At 36.9% G+C, this 15,839-nt stretch overlaps 1 long non-coding RNA gene across 1 annotated transcript in view; it reads right to left on the bottom strand.

Moving 5' to 3' along the window:
• LOC309859019 overlaps positions 1–15,414 on the bottom strand; it is a 66,015-nt gene extending 50,601 nt beyond the window's left edge. Inside the window, exon 1 of the long non-coding RNA XR_014308492.1 lies at positions 15,342–15,414. This is a non-coding gene — a long non-coding RNA (uncharacterized lncRNA). The remainder of the gene's footprint in view (positions 1–15,341) is intronic.
• Positions 15,415–15,839: the final 425 nt, after the last annotated feature.

The raw sequence follows: 15,839 nt of genomic DNA, 5'->3' as shown, positions 1-15,839 counted from the left end.
ATTACAAAGTTACAGTCATCAAGACAATAAGGTACTGGCAGAAAAAAGGATGCAGAGATTAATGGAACAGAATAGAGAACCCATAAATGGGTTCAACTCTATGGTCAACTAATCTTTGACAAAGCAGGAAAGAATATCCAATAGAAAAAGGATAGTCTCTTTGATAAATGGTGTTGGAAAAATTGGACATCCACATGTAGAAGAATAAAACTGGACCATTTTCATACACTATACACACAAATAGACTCAAGATGGATGAAAGATCTAAATGTGAGACAGGAATATAGGCAGCAATCTCTTTGACCTCAGCCACAGCTACTTCTTGCTAGACCCATCTCCAAACATAAGGGAACAAAAGCAAAAATGAGCTATCAGGACTTCATCAAGATAAAAAGCTTCTGCACAGCTAAGGAAACAATCAACAAAACTAAAAGGTGATCTACAGAATGGTAGGAGATATTTGCAAATGACAGGAGATAAAGGGCTAGTATTCAAAATCTATAAGGAACTTACAAAACTCAACACCCAAAAATCAAATGATCTAGTCAAGAAATGGGTAGAAAAAATGAACAAATATTTTTCCAAAGAAAACATACAAATGGCCAATAGACCCATGAAAAAAATGTTCCACCTCACTTGGCATCAGGGAAGTACAAACTAAAACCACCGTGAGATACAACTCAGAATGGCTAAGATTAACAAAACAGGTTGTGCACTACATCTGAAACTAATGAGGTATCATATTGGCTAACTGAATTTAAATTTTAAAATTTACAATTTTTTTTAAATTAAATTAACAAGATAGGAAACAACAAATGTTGGTGAAGATGTAGAGAAAAGGGAACTGTCCTATACTGTTGGTGGGAATGCAAGTTGGTACAGCCACTCTGGAAAACAGTATGGAGCTTCCTCAAGAAGTAAAAATAGAGCTGCCCCCAAACCCAGCAATTGCACTACTAGATATTTACTCCAAAGATACAAATGTATTGATCCAAAGGGTCATGTGCGCCCCAATGTTTATAGCAGCAATGTCCACAATAGCCAAACTGTGCCAAAAGCCAAGATCAATGGGTGACTGGATAAAGAAGATGTATATATACAATGGAATATTACTCAGCCATTAGGAAGGATGAATACTTAGAATTTACATCAATGTGGATGGAACTGGAGAGTATTATGCTAGGCAAAATAAGTCAATCAGAGAAAGAAAATTGTATGATTTCATTCATATGTAGAATATAAGAAAGAGTGCAGAGGATCATAGGGGAAGGGAGGGAAAACTGAATGAGAAGTCATCAGAGAGAGAGAAAAACCATGAGAGACGTAACTATAGGAAACAAACGGAGGGTTGCTGGAAGTGAGATGAATAGCAGGATGGGGAAATTGGGCGATGAGCATTAAGGAGGGCATGTGATGTGATGAGCACTGGGTGTTATACACAACTGATGAGTTACTGAATACCTCATCTGAAACTAATGATAGACTATATCTTGGCTAATTCAATCTAAATGAAAATTAATTAATAGCTAATTAATTAAAAATAAATAAATAAGGGGAAAAGAGAAAAGAAAACTTCCAGGCTAGAAACACTGATTTAACAGGTTGGCGGGGCCCCCCCTCACTGGAGTTTGGAATGTTTGGAGACATCCTGTTACAATGAAATCAAACTTGTTTTCCAATGTCTTTAATATGCATTGTGATATCCTATGCAGTGCATCTCAAATCCAAATGACCACATACAATATTCTTTTTGATGACCAACTTATGGGACATTTTGGGACAATCCTATGATAAAGGATCAAAAAAATTTTTAAGTACACCTGTGGTGAATACAATATCCTCATTTTATCCCAAAGACTCCATTTTATCCCAAAGACTCCTTGTCTTTGTAAAAGCTCACTGTGGCAGCACTATAATCCGGCAGCCCTGGCAAAGATGTTGGTAGCAATAGAGAGCAGTGAAATGCCCTGAAGGTTGTGTTTTCATATTACTTCTTGGGATGCTATGCATGTTGTCATATTTGTAACATTTTGTCATTTTCTTGACATTCTGGATGCTTACTAAAAGCTTTGCAGCCTTCTCGGAAGTTCTGTCTCTGTCTTGAAAAGATTTCCAGGTAATTCTTTGGGATTTCTCTTATAATTCATGTAACATTATTTTTAAGTAAATATGATGTGCATATCATTTCATTTTGGCAGCTCTGAAATGCTGTGAGTTGTATTATAGAAGCACTGCAAACAACCATATATCTACTAAGAATTCTTTCCCAAATAATGACGAAGGTTAAACTTTGTATGTGTTGGTCCATACTCATTTCTCAGCTCTGTTTGGGAAGTAATACTCCTAAATTTCTATAGTGCCCACAAATATACGAAGAAAATTACCTCCCAGATGCTTCATTCTTTCTGACACTGGCCAGGAAGTGCTTTCTGCCTATCCATTGATCTATCCAGTTTATCCAGTACAATTTGTGTACTTCTTATAATTTATACATTATTGCCTCCTTCAGTCATGCCTCCTGATAGTCTATTTCCTCTTCTAAATATTATCATGGAAAAGAAATGCCTTTAACATTAAACTTCTTCTTTAGTGAAATCAAAATCCTGTAACTAATTCCTAATTCTCTTTTGGAATTTAAACAGATTTTCCCCCACTGTATTTCTTGGTGTTTTCAAACAGTTTCACACCTATAGTTCAATTATTTTCTCCTTTTCTCCTTCCTTTTTTTTTTGGTCAGGATTATATTAGGGCAAACTGCTGAATGTGCAAATCACTCTTTGAAAAGAAGTAGAAGAGGGGCACCTGGGTGGCTCAGTTGGTTAAGCATCTTCCTTTGGCTCAGGTCATTATCTCAGTGTCCTGGGATCAAGCCCCACATCAGGGCCCCTGCTCAGTGGGGAGTCTCCTACTCCCTCTGCCTCTCCCCTACCTGCACTCATGCTCACTCTCTCTTTCAAATAAATAAACAAAATCTTATAAAAAGAAAAAAGAAAGGAAGGAAAGAAGTAGAAGATTTAAGGAAGAAGTAACATTTCATAATGCAAAAAAAAAAAAAAAAAAATGGCACTGCATTAGCCTAAAATGTCTAGCTCATCTTTCAAACATGACTTTCTCCTAAGAAGTATGTTAACCACTAGAGAAATCTCTTTTATTTATATGTTAAATCTTTCTCTGTATGTGTACAATGACTTAATATATAAGTTTAATATATACAGTTTTTGTTAAGGGGGGGTGTTTGTTTTAGAAAATTTATTCAGGCAAATCAATTATATTAATTATCTCAATATCTTAAAATGAAGAATTGGACTTTGAACATTTTCCCTTTCTCCAGAGACTTGGCATATAGCTGTATAGGTTGTGTGCTGCACAACTCCAGAGTGTAGAGTATGATGCAAGGGATGCCTAAGAGATCATGCAATGGGGCATTCTTCACTCCACTGTCATATAAGAATTCATGCTTCTCACATCTGTTGTTCCTCATCTTCTTCTATCTTGACCAAGAACACAAAGTTTTGTTTTGTTTAATTTAAATTCAGCTTAATTAACATATAGTATATTATTAGTTTCAGAGATAATTTTGTGATCCATCAGCTGCATGCAACACCCAGCGCTCATTACATCAACTTCCCTTCTTAATGTCCATCACCCAATTACCCCATCCTCCTACCCACCTCCCCTCCAGCAGCCCTGGTTGTTCCTGTAGTTAAGAGTCTCTTATGGTTTGTCTCCCTCTCTGTTTTCCTCTTATTTTTCCTTCCCTTTCCCTATGTTCATCTGTTTTGCTTCTCAAATTTCATATGATATTTGTCTTTCTCTGACTTATTTTGCCTAGTTCTATTCACATCACTGCAAATGACAAGATTTCATTCATTTTGGCCACTGAGCAATATTATACACACAAACCCGCACACACACACACATGCACACACACACACACACACACACACACACACACACACAAACACACACATAGATACTTTATTTTATACTAAGTTAGGGAGTATACCTCTTCATCATACCTGCCTTTGGGTTTCATTATGGTACCACATTTTTACATTTTGAATAAATTTTTATCAGTAGATTCTCTCTCTTAGAGAGAGAAAGAGAACTAACTAAAATTTATCAAGTATCTACTACTTAATATTTACTACTACCATTTATTGTGTGCATATATATATACACATATATATGTGCATTTTCATAAATATATGTATGCCACACATACTTCTGTGGCAGACAGTTTGTTGCCTCCTGCAAAATGGCACCTTTTCATGCTTCTTCCTTGCTATTAGAATCAAGCTGCAGTTCAGGTATCAAGGTAGCCCTTCAATTCAGAGAAGGTAGACCTGGCCCTCAGTCTAAATGGCAAAGTCTGAACAATGAGATAGAAGAGGAACTCTGATGGGGAAAGGAAAGCTTCTGGGGAATACTTTCCTCTCTCATATTGAGGTAGGCATGGGAAGAGTTTCTTGCCTTTGACATGATGCCCAGATCTCTGTAGCTACATTGCCATCATAAAGACAAAACCAAGTAAATCACTGAGACATGGATTCAGAGCCACACATTAAGGCAAAAAACCAATGCCAGAAATGGCCCTAATTCCTGAGATGTAAGGAAAAAAGAAACTCCTGTTATTTCACACATGACTTTACTAAGCAGTTTCTTGAAGCCCAAAAGTATTTCTAACTGATATCACTCTTCTCCATGTGAAATAAAATCTTACCATTTTTTAAACAATTTCAGGTTTCAGTGAGCATGAGGAAGAGCATTTTGGAGGGCTAGGGACTTTCCCTGGGGCCATGATGTCACAGCACATAAGTACTATGTCTTTTACGACTTCTCTAAGGTCATTTATCTTACTATTGCATCTGCCTGTTCTCTGCATATGCTTAGTGAGCTAAGTCTTACACCCTATAGCATGGAGAAGAACTCTCAGAGAAGTGGCAATTTTCTGCAAACAACAATGTGAAAAAAGACAAAGTAACAAAGCCAGGTTCTGCAAACAGTGAGTAAAGGCCACATATTCAAGACCACCAGAGCTGTCTGTGCACAGCTCATCTGGGGAGGAGAACAAATTGTATTTAACTCTATTCAGCCCCATCTGAACAGAAGCAGCTGATCAAGATGAACAGCATCATTCCCAAGCACAAAGAACTCACACAAGGCTTATTCTGATATGTTTGAAAAACAAGGTGAAAGCATACTAGAGAATTTACTGAACATGTGCTTCTAAGCCAAATGATCCTCCACCGGGAGCTGCATTCCAGCTTGCTGCTATTTTAAACAAAAATTTAAATGTGGATAAAATATGTCACAGAAAAAGCTGTAAAGCTGTAATAAATCACTCAGAAAGCACAATTCATAAAAATTTGCTTACATGAGCATTATGTTAGTAATTTAGCTGTGGATCTTCTTGACAGGTAGACACTATTGGATGCACGATTCAAAGAAGAAAAATAAAGACTTACACTGATACTAACCAAGTGTGCTCAGAATTTAGCAGAATAGCAAGATGCAGTAGCAGCACAGTTACCACAGGGGAGCCAACTCCAATGAGGCCCATTAATATACACTGTCTGAATCATCAGCCATGAGAACAAAGGTTCCCACTGAATAGACTCTATTATATCTTGGGACAAATTAGTAAAAAGAAATTTTTTTAAAGTGCTGCTTTTATAGGGTATATATGTGCAAAAAATCCAAGATTATGAAATAAGTGTTTGAAAAAGGATGAACTGAAGACCTGGTTCTTCCATTTACTATTGTATATCACTATGAGAATGGCTCCACCACTCAGCTTCCATTTCTTCAGTTGATATCCTGTTGCATTTAATCACAATTTGAAATTGTCTAATTTATCTGTGTTTTTGTCCATCTCCCTCAGTAGAATACAAGCTGCAAATAGAAGGATTGCACCTGTCTCAGTCTCTACAGGATCCTTACTACCTAGCACAGGGCTTGGACCTATTATTGATATGCAAAAAAACACCGAATAGTTAAATAAAAACTTATAAATACAACCAAATTCCTAAGATTGTTTTAAGAGCTAAATGAGATACTATGCAGGAATTCCAGATGTTTTGCAAAATGTACAGTATTATAAAAAGTAATATTAACAAGACAATGGTCTCAATCAAGTCATCCTGAATTTACAAAAAGGAAAACTACGTTACACATAACTAGTATCATTGAGTTACTCAACCTCTTGATGCCACAGATGGACATTCTAAAACGGAGACAGCCTAGTGCATCTTAATGTGAGAATAAAATAAAATAGTGTGTGGTAGACTGAATAATGGCCCCCAAAGTCCTGATCTCTGGAATCTGTGAATTATCCAAGTGGGCTCAATCACAAAGGTCCTTAGGGGGGCATAAGAGGATCCAGATTTAGCAGAGAAGGTGATCTGATGATAGAAGCAGAGGCTGGAGTGACACTTTGAAGACTTCTGGGGAATACTTTCCTCAGAAAGTATTGAAGACAGAGGAAGGGGTCACAAGTCAATAACAGAAGCAGCCACCGAAAGCTGAAAAAGGCAAGGAATTATAATCTCCCCTTCAGAGCCTTCAGAAGAAACCTGTCTTGTAATTCCTTGACGTTAGCCCAGGGAAACTGATTTCAGACTTTTGGCCTTCAGAACTGTAAGACAATAATTCTGCATCATCTTAAGTAACTACATTTCTAGTAATTTTTATAAGAAAAATAAGAAATCAATACAAATATATTGAGTTAGTTTTGGCTGTGAATCAGCACACAAGAACAGCGTATTAGGGTTTTACGTCTGAAGGAACAGTATGCAGTGATCCTTGCATTCAAAGGAGCAGTGTACCAGCCACTGAATGATATATTTTAAAATAATTAACTGCTTAGGACTTTGATGTTATTAGAAGATTACCTCTAGGAATAAATATTAACCCTCACTTCTCTGACAAACACATTTTAAAGTTATAATTAAGTAACATATGTACTCCATATGTTTTAGTACATATTTTTTGTACATTGGCTCATTTAGTTCTTGCAATATCCCCTTGTGGTTGGTATCACTGTCCCCATTTTATGTATGAGAAAACTGTAGTTCAGAGGGATCAAGTAACTTGCCCAAGGAACACATATATAGCTGGAGACCAATTATTTTTATGGCAACTTGGCTTTGGAATCATGAAGATTTCTGCAGATCAAGCTGAGAGCAATAAGGAAAAATTGCTTCATCCTGCTTCCCGCCATATCATTGGTTGCCTGGGGACATCTCACACACTTTATCTCTATTGTAACCATACAGAACAAAATGAAATTGGACTTCTGCCTAGAGTTACAGAGTCTCACTCTAAAGTGTCAAAGATTACAGATTTCTCTATCAACATTAACTTGCCAGACATTTAATTAGATAGAGAGCCCTTACTCTGCTCCACAGATAAGCTTTAAAACAGGAATAAAACTACCAGCAAATAGATTCATTCTTTTTTACTTTACCAGGGACAGTCTGGGTTGGATGAACTTTGAAATATTTTATCCTTTTCCTGGTCTCTCCCCCTTTTTATACATGTGTAAAGATGGGGTTAACTTGCCGCTGATCTGTGACAGCTCTATGGTTATCTCCAGGCACCCCTGCAACCATGGATCTGATAAGGATGGCCAAGATAGGGCTGAGATATACTAGTTGGTAATTTTTAAGGTGCTCTTTAAATTGTGAAAGTCCCTTGGAAGCGTCCTGTACCAGCTTATACATTGCTTATTGAAAATTTACAGACCAATGGTATATGCTTGACTAATCTGATTGTACAACCGTGTTTGGGCTATGTGACCTGCAGTATATAAAAGATTCCTCAGTAAACTTAAACCATGGCTTAACAGAATTTGCTAAATTGTGATCCAGAGACCAGCTGTGTCCTATGCAACTGAAAAAAACACCCTAAAATCTACACCTGAATATTTCAAATATCCTTGATCTTTGCCTGTGCTATCTTTCTCCTTTTGCTGTTTTCAGTCCTTTCTCTTTATGAAAGTTTGTGAAAGTATACTTTGTGGAGTCTTGTGAGTCCTTGCAACTATATGACCCTATGTAATGGCTGCAGTATATATTCGGGTCCACTATAACAGAGCCCAGAAAACCAATGGATCTTGTCACTTTTAAGAAAGTGAAGGTGAACAGTGTATTTCAAGTACGCCTAAGGTTTAAAACCTGTCACCCAGTTCTAGGACTTCAAAGGCACTTTCCTTTAATTTACTGGCTCTTTCTCAAACATTTAGTGTGTCCTGACTATGTGCAAACACATATCAACAATCCACAGGTACACTGACCTATCCCTTGTCTCTACAAATCTCTAAACAAAACATACACAGTATTTGAAGTCCAGTGTCATTTGATTAACCTCAATAACATTTCAAACCTACCCCAGAAACAAATGGTAGTCTATTTAACCTGATGAATTATATTCTATGCAAGGAAGTAGATCTATTACTTTTAGAAATTTCAAGCTCTTTCTTTTGTATTTGGTGTCTAAACATTTTTTAATATGTATGATTGAGAAATGAGAGCCAAGCCTCCATTATTTCCTATGAATTATATTTTCTGAAGATTTGTTTCATTTCAACCAAATTAAAGAGTAGTAGCTAATCAGTAACATCTTAAAATGAGGACCAAATTTTGCTCATACCCAAACAACCCAAACAACATATCTTATATCTTGTATCTTACCCATCTTTAAAACGTGAATACTAGGGCACCTAGGTGGCTGAGTTGGTTGAGCAACAGCCTTCGGCTCAGGTCATGATCCTGGAGTCCTGGGATCGAGTCCCGCATTGGGGTCCAAGCTCCAAGGGGAGTCTGCTTCTCCCTCTGACCTTCCCCCCTCTCAAGCTCTCTCTCAATGTCCTTCTCTCAAATAAATAAATACAAATCTTTTTTAAAAAATGTGAATACTATCAATATTTGGGGCACCGAGTAATAACACATCCTGTCACCAAAGGATAATTTTGTTGACTTAGTGGCCTGTGGAAACAAACTATCAGAGTAATGGATCCTGTAGGTTGTTCTCAGGATACAAGATACTTCTATTCACCAGGGGTTGGACATACATTAGTTCTCTTCTCTCCTTCAAGCCATGTGGCTTCTTTACACATTCATTTTGGAACTCCAGGCTAGTGAGAGTAAACTGCATTTTTAGCCCTTCAAATCATATTCTTTCTTTTGTTGTTGGGTCATTAAACATGCCTTTTTCTTCTACTTAGACTACTTGCCCTTTCTCTTTATCTCCCTTGTCATTCTTCCAAATTATTTAGCCAACATCTTCTTACACTTTGGACCTCAGCATAGGAACATTTCCTCCAGAATGTCTTTTTGACTCCTCAGACCAGATGAAAGACCTCGGTCTTATAAACTCCAATATGTTCCTCCACTTCCCCTTTCAGAATATTATCACTTTCTTGCAATTAGCTGTTCAACCTTCTGACTTCACCATATAAAATCTAAGTCTCATCAAGTTCACACTGCTGAAGATTAGTACCTAGGATAATTCTGGACAAATGGCCTTAAATGGGTTCATTTGTAATCTCTCCAAGTTTTCTTACCCTGTTCATGGAGATCATCTATGTTTATCAGTCTGAGGTTATTTTAGTAACAGTACTATCAAAAATATGAAACTGTATCAGATTGCATACATGTGCATTTATATGCATAGGTGCTACTAGAAAGGTAATCTAAATAACTTTTTGCTTTGACAAGTGATAATGGGTGACCTCTTCCATAACTATAATGTTATGTCTGAATATCCCATTCTACCCTCTAACCCCCACTTTTATCACTCATCATCCCCAAACCAGTGCTGACATACCTTCATCTTACTCTTCAACAAAACATTTCCCTTTTGTTCAGTGTCTATCCCTGCCAAAAACAAAACAACAACAACAAAAAAAAAAACAAGAAAGGTTTTGTATCATTTCCATGATTAAAAAAAAAACTAAATTATTTATATATTAGTAACTGTTTGCCACATATATTTGGACCAGTTTGATAATTTTTTAGATTTAAAAAAAATAGATTTTCAAGGGAGTTCACTGTTAACATAAAACTATCATAAAACTACAAGGTCACAATCTGACCCACAAAAATAATACTTTGTGATAATAACTACTTTAGGGTGTATTAGTAATAGTTAACTTTGATTGAGTGCTTCCTATGTGCCAGGTTCTATGCTAAATACTCTATAAAAATTTTCTCATTTAATCCCCATAAAAAAAATCTATGAGATAAATACTTGCTCTCCTCATTTTAAAAATTAGAAAATTAAGACTCAAGAAGAATTAAGGAGTTCATCTAAGACCACCCCATTAATAGAGAGCAGATCTGGGCCTCGAACCAATCTAAGTCTACAGACCATCTGATTACCATCTGATTACCATTAGTACTTCTCCAATATAAGAAAAATCAAAGTTTAAAACTGCTGCCTAACCAAATGACTTATCAGTTTTACAATGAGTTTTACCTCTGGTTGCTGGATATCTTATGAAAATATATAAATTTTAATGATTTTTACTGCATATGTCCCTGTAAGAAAATATTTCAACCACAAACAATTCATGACACAGGTTGGCAACTACTGGAACTACAGTTCTTACTTCCATATGAATTTATTAATAGAAGCATGATGCCATTAAGTACTAACACTGAATCATCACTTGGTTCCTTTAAAAAAAAAACTTGATAGAATTTTTAAGAGAGTACACATTTCTATTGCAGCAACATTTGCTTGCCTATGAATGTCTGAAAGTGTTTAATGAGTAATTTTAACCAACTCAAAATTTTCCACCTTTTTAACAGATGTAGTAAATAATAAGTGAAACCTATGCATCATGCCAAATCCTTTTTATGTTATAAAATAGAATCAGCAACTTCACATAGAAAAGGTATTATATGGGAGTCCCATAAAGGATATATGAATCTTAATTGTGGGGGAGGAGATGGGGGGATTAAAGAGTACACTTAATGATGATGAGCCACTGAGTTACTGTATAAAAGTATTGAATCACTATATTACACACCTGAAACTAATAGCACTTGTATGTTAACTATACTGGAATTAAAATTTTAAAAAACTTAATAAAAAAAGAATGTAGGAATCTTAATTTTTCAGGCACAAAACTCTACTGGAAGACCCTTCTGCTTGTCTTCCATGTTCTGCAGTCACGTGAGAAGAGCCTCAGGAAGAGGGACTCTTCAAACTGCAAACCATATGCCTCCATGAGGAAGGCAGCATTTAGCTGCCTACCACACAGAAGCTCTCAGTGGCCGATAGATGTCAGCTAGGGAAGCAAAGGTGCCAATAGGGAGGGACCAAAACCATAGGTCATTAAGAAAAGGACATTTGTTCTTCCCTCTTCTTAACCCAACACCAGAGGAGTTAGGCCTTGAAAAAGGGAGTGGAAGAAGTATTCCAGAATCAGACTCTACTATTTACACACACACACACACACATACACACACGTACATTCACCTGGGTATCACCTAATTATCCTTCAGGACTGAGCTCAGCTCTCTTACCACTGTCTAGGAAACTACCTTTCTTGACCCCAACCCATCTACTGGCCCCCTCACAGCTTCATCCTTAAACTCTATGACAGATGTCCTTCTCCAGCTCTCTCATAGGCCACCTCTAGCATAACACTCAGCAGCACCTACCACACTAAATTCTGTCCTTTTCTCTTACCTCCCATTAGACTATAAACTCTTTGTGAGCAGAGGCTATATCTTCATCTTTATAATCTCAAGTACCTAATAAAGTGCCTGGAATTTAGTAGATGCTTAAATATTTATTGAATGAATGAATAATGACTGTTAAAGCAAGTGTAGCTTAGGACATCTTTTATCCTGAAGGTTTATCATCATCTACATAAGCATCATGGCAATCTCCCTGCAATACATTCCAGGGTCCTTTCTCCTTTTATTCTCTCTGTAAGTAATCTTATCTATCACTCCTGTGGCTTCAATTATGACATTTATGACTCTGAATGTGTGTGAATTCCAAATCTATATTACTATTTTTCATCTGAATTCCAAATGGGCATTTTCAACTGTACTCAACATTGTCACCTGGATTCTTATTCTAAAATCACTCATTACTTGGGGCACTTGAGTGGCTCAATTGGTTAAGAGTCTGCCTTCGGCTCAGGTCCTGGGATTGAGCCCTGTATTGGGCTCCCTGCTCAGCGGGAAGACTGCTTCTCCCTCTCCTACTCCCCCTGCCTGCGTTCCCTCTCTCGCTGTCTCTTTCTCTCTGTCAAAAAAATAAATAAAATCTTTAAAAATAAATAAATAAAATCACTCATTACCTTCCTCTCAAGTTTTTCTCCCTCTCCTCCTCTAGTTGGCATCATCATGCGTCTGTCACTTCATGTTAGAGACCTTGACCCCTTTCCCTCTGGCACCATCCTTATCTAGCCAGGCACCAATTCTTGTCAGTTTTACCTTTTAAATCTTTCTAATTTTCTTCATCTCAGCATAACTCAGTCAGGTCAGACCCTCAGTCTTTTACAGGAACTATTCTAAAAGCTTCTTAGATAATCCTCCTAACTTGAAACAAACAATCTTGTATTCCCTTTTCATCACAGGGACACACCCCTGTTTGAGTATATCAAGTATCATTCTAGCCTTGTGGATACAATGGTGAGTAAGACAGTCAAAGTCCCTACTTCTGTGTTAGCTGAAGTAAAAACTAAGCTTTTTGGAATCATATACCAGGCACTTCCTGATATGAATTATGCATCTTCTACCCTTAGCTCCTTCCCTTCTGCTCACATCCTATGCTGCTCACTTTTAAGCATTTTATTCTTTCTCAAAATATTTTGCCTTGGGACATGCTGTTCCCTCTGCCTGGAATTTTGATTTATAACCAGTCCATGCTATTACCTGATCAATGTCTGCTCATTCTTCAAGACACAACTCAAATGTCATGTCTTCAGTGCAGCTTTTCTCATAGTCAATCATTCTTCCATGTGTTCATGGCACTCTGGACCTGCCTCTATTATAGCATTGGTCATACTGTACTATAATTGTGGATATGTACATATCTGTCTTAGCCTATTTGACAATGAGTTCTTCCAGAGAAGAGTTCATTATCCTTGTATCTAACCAGAATCTGGCACATTATCCTTGTATTTAACCAGAGTAGACCATAATACTTATATGTGGTATTGAATAAATAAACAAAAGAGTAAAGCAAGTATATATTCTATCCCTCTTAGTGCTAACTAAGAAAACGAAGATAAACATTCAGAACCAAGAAAGCATAAACACTGGGTCTCTTGATTCTTTACCTTGAAATTTCTGTCAATTTTTTTCTTAAGTGAATTTTAACAATTTAATGTTTTTAAAATTTTTAACAATTTATGTTTTTTAAAAAGGCTTATTTTAAGAAACAAAATGTTTGTTCCAAAACAATGAATTTTGGAACACTGAAAAAAATTTATATTAAAATTTTTTAAAAGGGTGCCTGTGTGGCTGGCTCAGTGAGTTAAGCTTCTGCCTTCAGCTCTCCTCATGATCTCAGGGTCCTGGGATCGAGCCCCACATTGGGCTATCTGCTCAGCTGGGAGCCTGATTCTCCCTCTCTCTCTCTCTCTGTCTGCCTCTCTGCCTACTTGTGATCTCTCCCTCTGTCAAATAAAGAAACAAAATCTTTAAAAATAAAATAAAAAAAGAAAGAAAGAAAGGAACTCTTAACTATAGAGAACACAATTCCAGACCTCAAGCTCTGTTACAAAGCTGTAATCACCAAGACAGCATGACACTGGCACAAAAACAGATACATAGATGAATGGAACAGAATAGAGAGCCCAGAAATAGACCCTCAACTCTATGGTCAACTAATACTCGACAAAGCAGGAAAGAACGTCCAATGGAACAAAGACAAGCTCTTCAAAAAATGGTGTTGGGAGAATTGGACAGCCTCATGCAAAAGAATGAAACTGGACCATTTCCTTACACCACCCACAAAAATAGACTCAAAATGGATGAAAGACCTCAATGTGAGACAGGAATTCATCAAAATCCTTGAGGACAACACAGGCAGCAACCCCTTTGGCCTCAGCAACTTCTTCCTAGAAACATCACCAAAGGCAAGGGACCCAAGGGCAAAAATAAACTATTGGGAGTTCATTAAGATAAATGAACCAGAGAGGAGGTGGATGGAGGGATAGGTGACATAGGTGATGGGAATTAAGGAGTGCATTTGTTGTAATGAGCACTAGGTGTTGTATGGAAATGCTAAATCACTATATTATATACCTGGAGCTAATATTACGCTATAAGTTAACTAACTGGAATTTAAATAAAGACTTTTAAAAAGTAAAATAAAATGCCCTATTTTAACAACTGAATAAGTATATGTACATTTATTTGGGGGGGATTTTTTAATTTAAATTCAATTAAATAACATATAATGTATTATTTGTTTCAGGGGTACACGTCTGTGATTCATCAGTCTTATGTAATACCCAGTGCATGATTTTTTGTATCATGCACCATAAAGCAGCAAATTGAAAATGGAAGACCAAAGGTATCTTTTAAAACGATAAAGGCCAGTAGTATAGTGACATATGTTCTGGCCTTATGTAACCCTTCTTTTGCCCTAGAAAGCTGGAAGGAGCAGGACATGGCATTTTTCTTCTCTGAGACTCAGATTCATCATATGTAAACTGAGCAGAACAGGCTCTGGCCTCTCCCAGTCTGATAATCAGTGACAGACACTATAATACACCATAGAACTGCCAGAAACACCACCAATGCATAAAAATGAATACAAAAGCTACAGACAAGAGGAACGCATTCTCAACTAAGGCAAACATGACTACACAGAAGCAAGAAGACCAGGGTAAGATCATTTGAATTATGCCAAGGGATTCTAGCTGAAATGCCAACAAATACATGCAATTATTCTAAGTGTGCACAGGAGAAGAGAGACAAAACGAGATTGTTGAAGCTTTAAAATGTCTTAAGAAATGTGAATCTCACAGGGCTCAATCAAATGACACAGAAAGGCAAAAGCATTTAATGACTTAGAGGCAAGGGTTTAAAAGGGCTTACTAATATCACAACGTCTCCCCATTCCTTCTGAATTTGGCAAAAGAGAAAAATCACAAAATGTTCCAGTTACATATAGTCTCTAAGACTTGCTTAAAGTACACTTTTGTTTTTAAGCCAAATTCTGGGCTCTTTTTTCTTCACTAATGTCTATGAAGGTGAGTGGGGATAAGAATATCACAGGTAGAGTACAACTTATCAAATTAGATAGAATTACCAATCTAAAGAATTAGTTGCACATCTAAATATTTCTAGGCCAAATGTTCTAACCTGCAGAGGTCCATAATTTTGAGTTTCCCCTCTTCATTTCCTAAACGTCGTGCCCTGTGCCCTTGACAGCTGCTGTGTTTTGCCACTCTGTTGGTTTCTAAGCTGCTCTGCATGTGACGGGCTGTGATATGAGAAGAGGGAGAACAGATAAAAGATGAGGAGAGCACTAGAGCAGAGCGAAACAGCTGCCAGAGGAAAGATGTGTCACTGCAAGGTATGTAAAAGCACACTAGAGATGGAAAACTTTTGGAAGGGACTTCTGTGCAAATGAAGATTAGAAACATGCAGAAGGTCAACAAACAGGGGAATCAAGCACAAAACTGCAAATCCACTTTCACAAATTCTGTGTTCTGATCATCCGTTTAAAACGGTAATTTCATTCCACTTCCGTCAGAAGGGAATGATTACTTAAAAGTGTCAAAACCATGTTTTTTTAAAGACAGTCTACTGAATTTTAAAGGATTCTTTTTTTTCAGCTTTAGAGAAAAAAAAATTGTA

Source organism: Mustela nivalis, assembly GCF_964662115.1.
Source record: "Mustela nivalis genome assembly, chromosome: 2".
NCBI classification, from domain to species: domain Eukaryota; kingdom Metazoa; phylum Chordata; class Mammalia; order Carnivora; family Mustelidae; genus Mustela; species Mustela nivalis.
Note: the sequence above shows the minus strand (reverse complement) of the source record. Positions and strands in the feature narration are given on the sequence as shown.